Here is a 16,328-nt window from a genome sequence, read left to right on the forward strand (position 1 = left end):
TGAACAGAAGAATTATGACATCATGATAGCTATGTGCCAACCCCCGGGGACTAAGCCCGAACATGACTTCTCTACGCGGTAGGGGAGCACGTGGAGGTTGCGCTCCACGACCTCGGCCGTAGCATGCTATGAGGCATGCAATGACATGGCATGAGAATGACATGATCGACGAGCATCAGAGGGCTCGTGACACAGTGCATTCCTCGACCCGGTGAGCCATGTGCTCTAGGCCTGGCCATGTCGAGCACCGCAAATGATGAAAGCCATGACCAGTGGCGCGGACACTTAGCATTCGCATCAAAGTTATTCTCAACCAACTGAGAATTTGTATACAATGACCAATGAATCCTTCCTACGCCTAGAGATCGCAACATGCCTCAATGAGCACACAATGAAGCGACACTCTAACGACGTGAGCGACCCCAAGTGACCCATGTCGATCAGCACATGCCGGTCAACACGGTTCACTCATGGGGGGCTACACTGTGGCACACCACGCGCTGATGCTCACCAGAAGGAAAATCGCCATGACCAAAAGGGAGAAGGACGACAAAAGGCGCGCTACCGCCAGATATGTCCTACAACATTTGGGTCACGAAAACGGAGTTGCACTTGTGAAAGGTCCTAATGGCTAGAGGGGGGTGAATAGCCTAATAAAAATTTCTACAACAACACTTAACCAAAGGATTAGACAATTATGAGGCAAAGCAAGTGTTACGCTAGCCTACTCAAAATGCAAGCCACCTACCACAATTCTAGTTTAGATAGTGTCAATTCACACAAGAGCAATGACACTACCCTATGTTAGTGTGCTCTCAAAGGCTAACTAAAGAGCCACACCAACCAAGCATGCAAGCTCTCACAACTAGCTACACTAAAGAGCTTGTCAACTAGTTTGCGGTAAAGTAAGAGTGAGCAAGAGAGTTATACCGCCGTGTAGTGGTAGGAACCAATCAATCACAATGATGAATACCAATGTAGACCAATCACCTCAGAATCAAATGATGAACACAATTATTTTTACCGAGGTTCACTTGCTTACCGGCAAGCTAGTCCTCGTTGTGGTGATTCACTCACTTGGAGGTTCACGCGCTGATTGGCATCACTCGCCAAACCCTCAATAGGGTGCCGCACAACCAACACAAAATGAGGATCACACAAGCCACAAGCAATTTACTAGAGTACCTTTTGGTGCTCCGCCGGGGAAAGGTCAAGAACCCCTCACAATCACCACGATCGGAGTCGGAGACAATCACTTCCTCCACTCAACGATCCTTGCTGCTCTAATCCGTCTAGGTGGCGGCAACCACCAAGAGTAACAAGAGAAATCCGCAGGGAAACACAATCACCAAGTGCCTCTAGATGCAATCACTCAAGCAATGCACTTGGATTCACTCCCAATCTCACTATGATGATAAATCAATGATCTAGATGAGTGGGAGGGCTTTGGCTAAGCTCACAAGTATGCTATGTCAATAGAAATGGCCAAGAGAGTGAGCTTGAGCCGGCCATGGGGCTATAAATAGAGCCCCAATCAAATAGAGCCGTTATACCCCTTCACTGGGCAAAACGTCTTCTGACCGGACGCTCCGGTCAGACTAACCGGACGCTGGCCCTCAGCGTCCGGTCGCTCGATGTCAGCCACGTGTCCAGACTCAACGGTCATCAGCCTCAACCGGACGCTGCTTCTTCGAACTGACCGGACGCTGAAGCCCCTATGTCCGATCATTTACAGTAAGCTCCCGAGCATGACCGGACGCAGCCCAGCGTCTGGTGCTTAACCCTAAGCACTGTGCCGACCGACAGCCTGACCGGACGCACTACTTCAGCGTCCAGTCGTTTCAGACTCAGCGTCCGGTCACTATTAAACAGTGAGACCGAATTCCTTTCTCCTCTATCTTCTTTACCCTTGATCCAATGTGCCAACCACAAGAATTTGCATCCAGCGCAATAGAAAATGGGCAATTCATTTTCCCAAAAGCGCCGAATCCCAGAGGGACCCAAACCCATCTCAACCCTGCAAACACCACCTCCTTTGTAAAATGTGCCAACACCAACAAGTGTATCACCTTGTGCACAAGTGTTAGCATATCTTCACAAACATTTTCAAAGGTGTTAGCACTCCACTAGATCCTAAATGCATATGCAATGAGTTAGAGCATCTAGTGGCACTTTGATAACCGTATTCCGATACGAGTTTCACCCCTCTTAATAGTACGGCTATCAATCCTAAATGTGATCACACTCTCTAAGTGTCTTGATCACCAAAACAAAATAGCTCCTATGGTTTATACCTTTGCCTTGAGCTTTTTGTTTTTCTCTTTCTTCTTTTCCAAGTCCAAGCACTTGATCATCATCATGGTATCATCATCATCATGCTATGATCTTCATTTGCTTCATCACTTAGAGTGTGCTACCTATCTCATGATCACTTGATAAACTAGGTTAGCACTTAGGGTTTCATCAATTCATCAAAACCAAACTAGAGCTTTCAATCTCCCCCTTTTTGGTAATTGATGACAACCTTTATACAAAGATATGAATTAAAATTAAATTGAATCCATGTTGCTTGTCCAAGCATATTTACCATGTGTAAAAGGATATGGACAAGTTTCATGAATCCTAAGTGGTAGCAATAGCTCCCCCTACATATGTGCTAAGAGTTTGGATTGTAGCTTGCACATATGATTAGATAGGAAATGTAGGAGACAATGTCTACCAAATGATGCTAAGGTATAAAAGATGGACCTTTGAAGCGTGTTACCAATCGGAGTGCACTATTATACCATCCTTAGCATCATGGTTAGCTCAATACCACTTGGAAACACTTGGAAATGAAATCACTAGATAATCTCTGCATACTAGATTTTCATTTCATCATTCAAACCTACAACTAGCATACACCACACAAGCATGGATATTGAAATTTAACACTTGTGCCATGCAAGCAAACATATGAAATGCACATTCAAATGCACCATACAAGTTTATGAGCTTGCTCCCCCTACTTGTGTGCTCAAAATTGTAAGTTTTAATTGATCCCATTCCTTTATCATATCTCTCCCCCTATGTCAAGTACTCCCCTATCACTCATATCTTTGTTTCTCTCCCCCTTTGTCATCAATGACCACAAAGACATAAATTATGGATAGGTTTGGATTATCAATGTCAATCAATGGGGTGACGATTATTTTCAAAATTTGGTTCAAACTAGAATATTTGCCAAAGATATTCAACTTGGTTTGATCCAAGGACAAGCTTCTTCACACCTCCAAATGAGGGTTATCTTGTACCATGTTGAGTTAAACACTTATAGTTCATTTTCTAGATTAAACACTAGGTTTACAAGCCCACAAACATGTCATATGCTATCACTAGATCAAGTCAAGCATAGAAGCAATAGTGATATCATACAAACATCAAATTCATTTGATTTTCATGAATGAGCAATAAGCCTAATAAATAGGTCCTAATGAAATGTAGGAATGACTAGATGCACTAAACATGTCCTTAGCAAGGATGCAAGTCATGCCTATCAACTTTTACCTTTGATAGCTCGAAGGAGAGGCATGTCATAGAAGTGGGGGTGCATCAACACATATTTGAGAAATCCAATATGTTCAACTCATTCCTTAGCTTGCAAAACCTTTTCTCATCCAATGGCTTGGTGAATATATCGGCAAGTTGATCTTCGGTGCCTACACTCTCAATGCAAATGTCCCCTTTTGTTGGTGGTCTCTTATGAAATGGTGGCGGACATCAATGTGCTTTGTTCTTGCATGTTGAACCGGATTGTTGGTCAACTTGATTGCACTCTCATTGTCACATAGCAATGGCACTTTCCTGAACTTGATTCCAAAGTCACTCAAAGTGGCCTTCATCCAAAGTATTTGTGCACAACAACTACCGGCGGATATGTATTCGGCTTCGGCGGTTGATAATGCAATACTATTTTGCTTCTTTGATGACCATGAAACAAGTGATCTTCCCAACAATTGACATGTGCCCGAGGTGCTCTTCCTTTCAATCTTGCATCCCGCATAATCCGAGTCAGAATAACCAACTAGCTCAAACTTTGCTCCTTTGGGATACCACAAACCGACATTTGGTGTATGCTTCAAGTACCTCAATATTCTCTTTGTAGCCTTCAAATGACTTTCTCTTGGTGAGTCTTGAAATCTTGCAAACATGCACACACTAAACATGACATCCGGCCTTGATGCGGTCACATAGAGTAGGCTTCCAATCATAGACCGATACAACTTTTGATCCATCATATTTCCACTTGCATCACTATCCAAGTTGCCATTGGTTCCCATTGGTGTGCTAATAGCTTTACTTTCACTCATGTCAAATTTCTTGATCATGTCCTTAATGTACTTGCCTTGACTCACAAATGTACCATTCTTCAATTGCTTGATTTGAAGACCAAGGAAGTAACTTAATTCTCCAATCATGGACATCTCAAACTCATTGGCCATCATCTTTCCAAATTCATCACAAAAATCTTGATTGGTTGATCCAAAGATGATATCATCAACATAGATTTGCAACACAAACAAGTCTTTTCCAATCTTCTTGATGAAAAGAGTGGTGTCAACCTTGCCCATTGTGAACCCTTTAGAGAGTAGAAAGTCCATCAATCTCTCATACCATGCTCTAGGTGCTTGCTTCAAGCCATACAATGCTTTCTTCAACTTGTACACATGGTTGGGCTTCTTATCATCTTCAAAACCGGGAGGTTGCTCAACATATACTTCTTCATTGATGTAGCCATTGAGAAATGCACTCTTGACATCCATTTGATAGAGCTTTATGTTGTGGGCACAAGCATAGGCTAGCAAGATTCTAATTGCTTCCAATCTAGCAACCGGGGCATATGTTTCTCCAAAGTCAAGACCTTCAACTTGAGTATAACCTTGTGCTACCAATCTTGCTTTGTTCCTTACTACTATCCCATCTTGATCTTGCTTGTTTCTAAAGACCCATTTGGTTCCAATTACGTTGTGTCCCTTTGGTCTTTCTACCAATTCCCATACTTGATTTCTTGTGAAGTTATTTAGCTCTTCATGCATAGCATTGACCCAATCAATATCCCTCAAAGCTTCATCTATCCTTTTTGGTTCAATGGATGACACAAATGAGAAGTGCTCACAAAAGGATGCTAATCTTGATCTTGTTTGAACACCTCTAGAAATATCACCAATGATTGTGTCCAATGGATGATCCCTTGCAACATTTGTTGGTTGGAGGATTGGCACTTGATTGCTTGTACTTGCTTGATCATGGGGTTGAGATGATGTACTAGCCACTTGATCTTGATCATTATCATGAGATCCACTTGTACTAGCTTGAATTTCATCATCTTGCACATTTGAGTTGGAGAGCACTTGCACTTGATCATCTTCATCATCATTCACTTGTCTAGGCCTCAATTCACCAATATTCATATTCTTCATGGCATTTGAAAGTTGGATGCCTCTAACATCTTCCAAATTTTCATTCTCTACTTATGAACCCTTGGTTTCATCAAATTCAACATCATGCACTTCCTCAAGAGTACCACTATCCAAATTCCAAACTCTATATGCTTTGCTTGTAGTGGAATAACCAAGTAGGAATCCTTCATCACATTTCTTGTCAAACTTGCCCAATCTTGTGCCTTTCTTCAAGATATAGCATTTGCAACCAAAGACTCTAAAATATGCAATGTTGGGCTTTCTATCATTCAAGAGCTCATATGGTGTCTTCTCTTTCAATCGGTGACAATAGAGCCGGTTGCTACAATGGCAAGCCATGTTGATAGCTTCGGCCCAAAAGGATTGACTCACATTATACTCACTAAGCATAGACCTTGCCATATCAATGAGTGTTCTATTTTTCCTCTCAACAAGGTCATTTGATTGAGGTGTGTACTTGGCCGAGAATTGATGTCTAATTCCAAATTCATCACATAACTCATCAATTCTAGTGTTCTTAAACTCACTACCATTGTCACTTCTAACTCTCTTGATGGTGGTTTCAAATTCATTGTGAATGCCTTTGATAAATGATTTGAATGTTGCAAATACGTCACTTTTGTCCACTAGAAAGAATACCCATGTATATCTAGTGTAGTCATCCACTATCACAAATCCATATTTGTTACCACCAATGCTAGTGTATTGTGTTGGCCCAAACAAATCCATGTGCAATAACTCAAATGCTTTACTAGTGCCCATCATGCTTTTCTTAGGATGGGTGTTTCCAACTTGTTTGCCGGCTTGACAAGAGCTACATAGCTTATCCTTTTCAAACACTACATCTTTCAAGCCTTTAACCAAGTCATGCTTAACCAATCTATTCAATTGTTTCATTCCAACATGACCAAGCCTTCTATGCCATAACCAACCCATACTTGACTTAGTGAATAAGCATGTGGATAATTGAGCTTCACTAGTATTAAAATCAACCAAGTATAGATTCTCATATCTAAAGCCTTTGAAGATCAAGTTAGAGCCATCTACACTTATGATCTCTACATCATCTACTCCAAATATGCACTTAAATCCAAGATCACATAATTGAGCTACGGATAGCAAGTTGAAGTTCAAGCTCTCTACTAGCAATACATTGGATATGCTCAAGTCATTGGATATTGCAATCTTACCAAGCCCTTTGACCTTGCCTTTGCCATTGTCACCAAAGGTGATACTTTCATATCCATCATTGCCATTTGTGTTGATTGAGTTGAACATTTTTGAATCTCCAGTCATGTGTTGAGTGCACCCACTATCAAGAACCTAATGCCTTCCCTGGCTTTATAGTTAACCTACAAAAGAAGATCAATTCTTTTTAGGTACCCAAACTTGCTTGGGTCCTTGAAGGTTAGTCACTAAGCTCTTTGGCACCCAAATGGCTTTCTTCTTTGAGCCCATCCATGGTTTACCAATGAACTTAGCATGAACACCATTTGCACCTTTCCTAAGCATATAACATGAATCTAGCTTAATGAAGGATACATTAGCATTATTTCTCTTATTGGTGCATTCATGCTCTTTGTGACCAACTTGCTTGCAACTAGTGCAAAACCGACCATTGTTCTTCACAAAACTAGTCTTGTGAGGAGCAAAGGCCGCCTTGCCTTTCTTGGGGGTATAGCCCAATCCCTCTTTGTAGAGAGAAGCTCTTTGGCTACCCAAGCACATAAGCAAGCGGTCCTCACCACCATAAGCCTTAGCTAAGGTGTGAGTGAGCTTAGTTACCTCCTCCTTGAGGTTCTCATTCTCAACCACTAGTGAGGTATCACAAGTGAAACCATCACTACTAGATGAGGTGGAAGTAGTAGTGCTACAAGAAGGGTTAGTGATAGGAACAATGATAGGTGTAGATAATGATTCATCAATTAAATCACAAGTTAAACCTACATTGCAAGTTTCAACATTCTTCTTTTTAGTTTGCTCATTAAGCAAAGAGGAATGAGCTTTTTCAAGCTTCTTGTGAGCCTTGCCAAGCTTTTCATGGGCATCCTCTTGCCTCTCATGAGATGCATTTAGCTCATCAAATGCTTGCTTAAGGGCTTTTATTTCCTTACGCAAGCTTTTGCATTCCCTTCTTGACATGTTAAAGTGTTCTCTAGCATCTTCTAGCATGTTAATTAATTCATCTTTAGTGGGTTCATCATCATCATTATCACTATCACTATCATGTTCATTATCACTTCCATCATCACAAGATTGTACCTTGGTAGCCTTAGCCATGAAGCATGATGGGGAGTCAAAGAGAGATGGCTTCTCATTGATTGCAATGCTTGCAAGTGCCTTCTTCTTGGTGGTCTTGTTGTCATCACTTTCATCATCATCACTTGTGGAAGCATCACTATCCCAAGTGACTACATATGAACCACCCTTCTTCTTTTTGAAGGACATCTTGTCCTTCTTATCTTTCTTTTCTTTCCACTCCTTCTTGTTCTTGTTGTCATCATCTTTCTTACTATTATATGGACATTTGCCAATAAGATGATCTTTGCTTCCATAATTGAAGCACCTCCTTGCCTCTTCCTTACTCTTGGATGAATACTTCTTTCTTCTAGCTCGATAGCCCTTCTTTACCATGAACTTGCCAAACCTCTTGACAAAAAGAGCCATCCTCTCATCATCATCATCATCCCATGAATCATCATCCTCACTTGATGTTTCTTGCTTGGCTTTGCCCTTGGATGATGTGGCCTTGAAAGCCACGCTCTTCTTCTTGTCATCCTTCTTCTCATCTTTCTTCTATCTCTTTTCTTCCTTCTCATCATCATCTCTATAGGCATCATCGGTCATGATATCTCCCAAGACTTGGTTTGGTGTCATTGTGTTCAAACCACTCCTTACTAGCAAGGTGACCAATATTTTGAATCTTGCGGGCAAACATCTCAAGAACTTATTTGAGAAGTCCTTGTCCTCTATGTTCTCACCGAGTGCCTTGAGATCATTGACAATCACTTCCATCTGGTGGAACATGTCCGGCACACTCTCATCTTCCTTCATTTTGAAGCTTGCAAACTTCTCTTTGAGAATATAAGCTTTTGCACCCTTCACGGCTTGAGTGCCCTCAAAAGATTCTTCTAATTTCTTCCAAGCCTCATGTGCCATCTCAATATTCTTGATTTGCTCAAAAGTTCTTGCATCAATTGCATCATGAATGGCACTTAGAGCAATATCATTGTTTTGGAGAAGTACTTCTTCGGCGGCGGTGGGATTCTCCGGATCATCAATCTCAATTTTAGTTTCTACCACCTTTCACACCTTTCTATTGATTGACTTGATGTGTGTAGTCATCTTTGACTTCCAATATGAATAATTTGAGCCATCAAATTGGGGTGGCTTCTTGGTGTTGTTGATTTGAGCCATTTTACACCGAAGGTTGTTAAGCCTCAAATTAACGGTGACCTCAGCTCTGATACCACTTGAAAGGTCCTAATGGCTAGAGGGGGGTGAATAGCCTAATAAAAATTTCTACAACAACACTTAACCAAAGGATTAGACAATTATGAGGCGAAGCAAGTGTTGCGCTAGCCTACTCAAAATGCAAGCCACCTACCACAATTCTAGTTTAGATAGTGTCAATTCACACAAGAGCAATGACACTACCCTATGTTAGTGTGCTCTCAAAGGCTAACTAAAGAGCCACACCAACCAAGCATGCAAGCTCTCACAACTAGCTACACTAAAGAGCTTGTCAACTAGTTTGCGGTAAAGTAAGAGTGAGCAAGAGAGTTATACCGCCATGTAGTGGTAGGAACCAATCAATCACAATGATGAATACCAATGTAGACCAATCACCTTGGAATCAAATGATGAACACAATGATTTTTACCGAGGTTCACTTGCTTGCTGGTAAGCTAGTCCTCGTTGTGGTGATTCACTCACTTGGAGGTTCACGCGCTGATTGGCATCACTCGCCAAACCCTCAATAGGGCGCCGCACAACCAACACAAGATGAGGATCACACAAGCCACAAGCAATTTACTAGAGTACCTTTTGGCGCTCCACCGGGGAAAGGTCAAGAACCCCTCACAATCACCACGATCGGAGTCGGAGACAATCACTTCCTCCACTCAACGATCCTTGCTGCTCCAAGCCGTCTAGGTGGCGGCAACCACCAAGAGTAACAAGAGAAATCCACAGCGAAACACAATCACCAAGTGCCTCTAGATGCAATCACTCAAGCAATGCACTTGGATTCACTCCCAATCTCACTATGATGATAAATCAATGATCTAGATGAATGGGAGGGCTTTGGCTAAGCTCACAAGTATACTATGTCAATAGAAATGGCCAAGAGAGTGAGCTTGAGCCAGCCATGGGGCTATAAATAGAGCCCCAATCAAATAGAGCCGTTATACCCCTTCACTGGGCAAAACGCGTTCTGACCGGACGCTCCGGTCAGACTGACCGGACGCTGGCCCTCAGCATCTAGTCGCTCGATGTCAGCCATGTGTCCAGACTCAACGGTCATCAGCCTCGACCGGACGTTGCTTCTTCGAACTGATCGGACGCTGAAGCCCCTGCGTCCGGTCGTTTACAGTAAGCTCCCGAGCATGACCGGACGCGTCCGGTCAACTCAACCGGATGCAGCCTAGCGTCCGGTGCTTAACCCTAAGCACTGTGCCAACCGACAGCCTGACCAGACGCACTACTTCAGAGTCCAGTCGTTTTGGACTCAGCGTCTGGTCACTGTTAAACAGTGAGACTGAATTCCTTTCTCCTCTATCTTCTTTACCCTTGATCCAATGTGCCAACCACAAGAATTTGCATCCGGCGCAATAGAAAATGGGCAATTCATTTTCCTGAAAGCGCCGAATCCTAGAGGGACCCAAATTCATCTCAACCCTGCAAACACCACCTCCTTTGTAAAATGTGCCAACACCAACAAGTGTATCACCTTGTGCACAAGTGTTAGCATATCTTCACAAACATTTTCAAAGGTGTTAGCACTCTACTAGATCCTAAATGCATATGCAATGAGTTAGAGCATCTAGTGGCACTTTGATAACCGTATTCCGATACGAGTTTCACCCCTCTTAATAGTACGGCTATCAATCCTAAATGTGATCACACTCTCTAAGTGTCTTGATCACCAAAACAAAATAGCTCCTATGGTTTATACCTTTGCCTTGAGCTTTTTCTTTTTCTCTTTCTTCTTTTCCAAGCCCAAGCACTTGATCATCATCATGGTATCATCATCATCATGCTATGATCTTCATTTGCTTCATCACTTGGAGTGTGCTACCTATCTCATGATCACTTGATAAACTAGGTTAGCACTTAGGGTTTCATAAATTCACCAAAACCAAACTAGAGCTTTCAACTTGGCCAAGCCTCACGGGTCGATCCCCAAGCAAGGTCGCACGACTGCGGCATTCCAACGACCAGGTAATCGACGAACACATGGAAACAAAAGAAGCACAAGATACAAACCAAGAAAATTCATTTATTAAAAGACCCTAGGTACAACCTAAGGTCCCTGGATGCTACCGCGGAGAATGTCCTCCATGTCCACGGTGGCCACAACGTTGGCCGCGGCAGCGACAAAGCCACCGACCAGTTCTGCCCGCTCCGCCTACCCAGCATGCATGGTCTAGGAACCTGGGTGCCACCTAATGGAAGTCCTAGCTAGTGCAGAGTTGTAGGGCAACGAGGACGACGCCGGATCCTGACCACCACCACGCATTCATGATCCTCCATCAGGAGAACTTCCTAGAGGCAAGCCTCCTTCATCTTATGGCGGGAGGCCATCAACTGCTCCTTGAACACTAACAACAAGAAGACATGAAGATCAGAGGAAAATCATAAGTGGCGAACGACAGACGGGACAACAAGACGAGAAAACTCCCTTACCCACGACGCGGGCCTGGGCGCCGGCGGCCACCGCCTGTGCGGTGGTGGTCTCCCCCACTGAGGCCTCAAGGGCCACCCTGACGGTGTCAAGGCAGCGCTCCAGCCGGCTCACCTCGTGGGTGGCATCGGAGTAGTTTTAGCGGGCCTCGTTCGCCTCACGGACAAGCTCGCAGAACTCGCGCTAATCATCCGATGAAGATGATGATGGGCTCGACCCCCCTATGGGTGGGGTCATGGCACGAGCGGCCCCTCCGAATGTGGCATGGGAGGTGGCCCTGTGAATACTCATAGTTAATACAGGTTGAACCCTCAAACTTGAACATCATCCGAATGCACTTAACCTTGATTGCGCAGGCAAGGATGAAGAAGGCAGCGATGCTCCATCGGTACACGGCGATGAGGGAGAAACTTTGGCTGCTAAAGAGCGAGAATGGGGAAGCAGTGGAGCAGGTGACTCAAAGCGAATGTCACCCCGCTGTACCACTCTAAGAGTATTTATAGCCGCTATGGACACTTAAGGCAAACATGCGTTCATTCACATTTACTAACTGCTTGGAAAACCCCGTAGAGCAGGAGAAGCGATCGGAGGGAAGGTGAAATGACGGTTGCCCACGCAGCGGCGCGAACCAAGTAAGCCGCACACAGCCCCACTCTTTTAACATCATTTCAATTTGTGCGCCCGTGTTCCGCAGCACACGACTACTTGTGAGTGGGCGCCATTAGGCCACGATGTGACCAAGGAGGCCAACCGCCCCCTAAGATCATGTATGGAGTGACCCACCGCAACCATGACCCCACGTCATGCTTAGGAAACCCACTCTTAGGCCAGTCCTTTGAAGGGCTCGAGGCCACAAAAGAGATAGGGGCTGGGAGGAGATGGGCCCCTATGGCTCTAATCGGTGGTGCAGAGCCACATGACTGTATCTCTACGTTCAAGTCATCCGCTTCGAAGTCTCCTAGGTTGACCCCCCTCTAGGGGGTAGGCATCTTGCCACCTAGCACTGTAGAGGCGGTTGGGGATCGATGGGATTGACGATTGATGATTTAAGCGGCGTCTCTCGATGAGGCATAGCCAAACTTTACGTCGATTGGGGAGGATATCAGGTCCCGCTCGGATTACCCATCGACCCCGACGTCGCGTACCGCTCTGACTGCATGGTTACGGTGGACATGCCTCTCCCCGTGTGGGCAAAACCAAACCTACTTGTAACAGGGCATCACGACCTCATGGGGTCGGTAGGAGCGCTGGGAAAAATAGGAGTCGGGTCCCTACAACCCTGTAAAAGGGTCTAAACCAAGATCAAGACTCCTCCTGGCACCTCCAAGTCAAAAGACCAAAGGCTAGCTTCGAAGAATCACAAACCATCAGAGGTCCATGACCTCTCTAGGAGAGATCGACAAAGCAGACGGCTGGGGTGTAACACCCTCAGTGTTACGCCCTAAACCAACTACTAAAACATGTCATGAGCATCATGTTTATGTGATAACGAATGTGATAGGAGGTGTAGATAAATTTCTTGTAACTTAAAAGGATCAATAAAAATGTTAAATGAAAGTTGATTCAATAGCTCATGTATATCAAGTAGGGTTGAAAACCAATTTTTATTAAGCAAAAATACTATAGAACATGTGTGTGATACTTAAATAAAGTTTGAAGTACAAACTTTGTAGATGACAATGCAACTTTTGCTGTAGAAAAATAACATTGCCATCTAGTAATTCTAATAGCTTAGAAATGGAACTTGAAATTGAATTCAGCCCAAGACTTAGAAGATTTTTTAAGTTTCTTGACAGCTAGACAATGCCATGTTTGGGGATTTATTTTGTGAAATTGAGTTAAGAGGTGGTGTCGTATTTTAGCTCAGATTGGTAGCCTAATAGACCCTCTTTAGCATAGTGAAGGTGATTTAGTGTCAACCTCAACGTTTAGTTGCTATCGACGCTTTAAAATTCATACACAGCACGTTCTCTGGTTGGCTCCCTGGGTAGACGCGGTCACCATGTCCGGGCGCTCTGCATCACCATGCTAGTCGCACATGCGTGCGCTGTCGTGCGTGGCCAGCCGTGGCTGCCTCTGGCCTGGCTATGGCTCGGCAGCCGCTAGCCCCGTCGTACGGAGCCACTGCTGCTGCCGCCTACACCGCCACGCACCATGACAGAGCCACTGTCGGTGCCATCACCTCGTCGTCATGTTCGCATTGTTGCCCTGAATTGCGTTGCCGCTACCGACGCTGTGCTGCGCTGCTGCTCGCCTTGTCCCCACATGCACGTGGGCTGTCACGGCTACCTCGTGTCGTTGCCTCATCTTAATGGTGCTGCGAAAGCTCATGTCGTGCCCCCACCTGCCTTTGCGCGCGTGCACGTGGTCTGGCCACATTGTTGTATAGCAGGTGCGTAGATGCTGCCTCGGGTCCGTCCGACCGCTTGCCGCCAAGGCAAGGATGAGCCGAGCCAGACTTGCCCCTCTCTCTCTACCACCACCCCGCTCGCTTAATTTGGCATGGTTGAGTCACCATCACTCGATTCATCATGTCCTTGGCTTCTCCATTAAGACACCTGACCCCTTGACCCCACCCAACCTTGAAGCGAGCACGACCAAGCTCCAATTATGAGTTTCTCTCCGCCGTCGTGCCATTAAGGCTGCGTCCAGCCATGGACGAGGGCAGCCCTCCTATCGTCCCTCCCTAGCCAATTCACTTGCACCACTAGCTTCACCTTGCCTCCCTCTCCATCTTGCACACATCAGCGAAAGTGCCCTGGAGCTGCTGGCACAGACTATTGGTGGCTTCGCCCGTGGAGGCCCCAGTGGCAATGGCGGGAACGAGGGTGGTGCCTGTTGTCTTGAGAAGCCCTGTTCCTATCAGGACTTCTTTGGGACACACCCGCCCATGTTCACGCTGACTGTTGAGCCTCTAGACGTGGAGCATTGGCTTCATACTCTAGAGCAAAAGTTTCAGCTTCTTAATGTGACGGATGAGCAGAAGGTGCGCTTTGCCGCACAGCAACTTCTGGGATCTAATAGTTCTTGGTGGGACACTTTCAACGCCATGTAGCCTATAGACCACCATGTGACTTGGCGGGAGTTTACCACTGTTTTCCATCAGTACTATATTCCTGTTGGTTTGTTGAACGGGAAGTTGTCCGAGTTTCTAGAGCTGAAGCAAGGAAACATGACTGTGATAGAATATGTGAACAAGTTCAACCACCTTACACAGTATGCTAGGAACCATGTGGATACTGATGAGAAGAAGATGGATCATTTCAATCGCAGTCTCTCTTGCATCTTGCAAGAGAAGCTATATACCGAGGGCTCTCAGACCTTTGGTGCTTTGATGAATGCCGCCATTGCTTTGGAGGGACTTTAGCATGACTCTTAGGCTGAGTGGAAGCATAAGAGGGTGATCACTGGGTCTTCTAGTCACCCACAATCGCAGAAGGTACAGGTTGTGAGGAGGGTGTCCTGTCACTCTCTGGGTGGATAGTTGTCTTGTCAGACTCGGTAGACTTACTAGGCACCTCCCACCCAGTACCATGCGCCTACTCAGTAGGTGCAGCAGCCTCAAGGACAGCAGGTTCTGCCTTGTCAGGGATAGGAGAATATGCCAGGTGCATGTTTCAAGTGTGGCAAGGAAGGCCACTATGCTCGTGAGTGCCCCCAAAACCAGCTTACTCAGTCTTCTCAGCATTTAGCCAACTCTTGTTTGGTCAAGAGTACTATCATCAGGAAGAAGGTGTCCGTGAGCCGCTCGGGACAGGTTAACTTCACCGAGGCTAAGGAGATCCCATAGGGAGAGCCTATGATGGCTGGTATGTTCACCATTGATTCCTACCTAGCATATGTATTATTTGATTCTAGTGCATCACATTCATTCATGAGTATGGGGTTTGCACAAATGCACCATATATCTACTATGGCTATTCCTATTGCCTATAGAATCAAAACCTTAGGTGCGCAGTTATGCGTTAAAACTCGGACGGACACAGTGAGACTTGTGCTGCCACTCACTCTTATTGTCTCCAATTCATGGTGCTACCTGGGCAAGGCATAGATGTAATTCTAGGAATGAACTATTTGAGAAACTATGGGGTAGTCTTGAACCTTGGTCAAAGAATTATTGAGTTGAAGCTTCCTTTTTCTAAGGATAGAATGTCTCTCCTTATGTCTTCAGTTTCCACCCTACCAGCTATTGCTCATACTGAAGCTTCTTCGGATCTTGCTTCTATTCCTGTGGTCTATGAGTTTCTGGATGTCTTCCCCAAGGATCTACCTAGGTTACCACCAGATAGGGATGTGGAGTTTGCCATAGAGTTAGAATCTGGTACTACTCCTATTTCACGGCATCCTTACCACATGGCTCCAAAAGAATTGGCTGAGATGAAGAAACAGTTAGAGGAATTATTGGAAAAGGGATTCATCCATCCAAGTTTTTCACCATGGGGTTGTCCAGCTATTTTCATGAAAAAGAAGGACAACACTTTCGAATGTGTGTGGATTATCACCCTCTCAATGCGGTAACCATTAAGAACAAGTATCCTTTACCTCATATTGATACTTTGTTCGATTAGTTGGCTGGTGCCAATGTGTTTTCAAAGATTGATCTTTATTCTGGGTATCACCAAATTAAGATCCGGCCACAAGATATACCAAAGACAGCTTTCCCTACTAGGTATGGTCTCTATGAATACCTAGTCATGTCTTTTGGTCTCACCAATGCTCTTGTATTCTTCATGTATCTCATGAATTCAGTCTTTATGCCAAAGTTAGACAACTTTGTAGTGGTGTTCATTGATGACATACCGATATATTCTAAGAACAATGAAGAGCATGCACAACATCTTCGCATAGTCCTGACTCGATTGCGGGAATACAAGCTGTATGCCAAATTCAGCAAGTGTGAGTTTTGGTTGGATCAAGTGCAGTTTTTGGGACATGTCCTAACACCTGAAGGCATCTCTGTGGAT

The sequence above is a fragment of the Miscanthus floridulus genome, chromosome 9 (assembly GCF_019320115.1).
Source record: "Miscanthus floridulus cultivar M001 chromosome 9, ASM1932011v1, whole genome shotgun sequence".
NCBI classification, from domain to species: domain Eukaryota; kingdom Viridiplantae; phylum Streptophyta; class Magnoliopsida; order Poales; family Poaceae; genus Miscanthus; species Miscanthus floridulus.